This window comes from Callospermophilus lateralis, chromosome 12 (assembly GCF_048772815.1).
Source record: "Callospermophilus lateralis isolate mCalLat2 chromosome 12, mCalLat2.hap1, whole genome shotgun sequence".
NCBI lineage: Eukaryota > Metazoa > Chordata > Mammalia > Rodentia > Sciuridae > Callospermophilus > Callospermophilus lateralis.
In genome coordinates this window covers 47703075-47704319 of record NC_135316.1, presented here as the reverse complement: position 1 = coordinate 47704319, position 1245 = coordinate 47703075, and positions in this window count along the sequence as shown.

Genomic DNA, 1245 nt, shown 5'->3' with positions numbered 1-1245 from the left:
GTTGCTGAATTACAGTTTATTTTTTGTCAATAAATATTTTTGTACTTTTACTTTGAGTGATGTGTTTAACAATAAAAAATTGTGACAGAGCTGACAACTTGCTCCTATCCTGTAAGGGTCAATGCCTCATGGACAGCACTAAATTTAGCAATAGATCATGGGACAAATTTTTAAATTGAAGGCACTCTATATTTTTATGCAAAAACTTGTGCACACACAAATGAATTTCAATTATGATCTATGTGAATGAAATCTTTATAGATATAAAATTTATTGAAGTAGAAAGCAATTTAAATGGGTTTTCCTAAAATTTTTATTCTTGAATTATTTGTTCATTTCTGTGGGGAAAATTCTTAATTCCAATGAAAATCACTCTTAATACCTTTTAAGAAATGTAACAATTGGGAAGGTAGTACTAACAGCATCACAACATGTATTGCACTCTTGTGGGTAAATGTGAGACGTTAGAATAAAATATACCATCATTCTTAGGGCAAGAACACTCTTTCCAGTTCCAGCTTGGTTAAGAAGAGGACTAGAACATGGGAGAATCAGAGAAACATTAGAATTGGGGGACAGTATTATTCTGTTTGGCTTAAACTATAAATTTAATGGTTGGTTAAGTATGTAAGTTAACTATAGCTATTTAAAAAATATATTCATTTTGGGAGTAGATGGGCATATGTTTATATTTTGAGGTTTATATTACCAATCATTAAAAAGTTGTCTCATTCAAAAGAGAATAATTATTCTTAAGTAGCCCTAAGAAATAAAGACATATTATTGCATCATTTTCTTCCTTATTCTTCAAAAGTACTCCATAAGGTATCAGTTTATTGCTAACTCACAAAGAAAAAGTGCCTTCTTATGTCCTGGTTCATGGTCTTCATCAACATTCTAACCATGAATGCCCATTAAACCATGAGACCCATAGTTAAAGATACCATGTTGGGAAGTCTAATCACGCAGGCTTTAGATTCAATATAAATTTATTTAAAAACAACTGCTGTACATACGAGTTCTGGGCCTTTAGTAGGAGCCTCCCTGGCGACTTTTTTAATAGCACAAGTCAAGAAATAAAGAACAAAGTAGTGATTACAACCTAGATTCAGATCCCTTTTGTCATTAACTGATATAGGTAGGTCATAAGCTTAACTTTTTCATCTGTTAAATGGGGACAGTAGTCCTGTCACACAGAGCTTTTTCAATTTTAAGTGAAATACAGTCGTGCCTCAGTTATCAGTG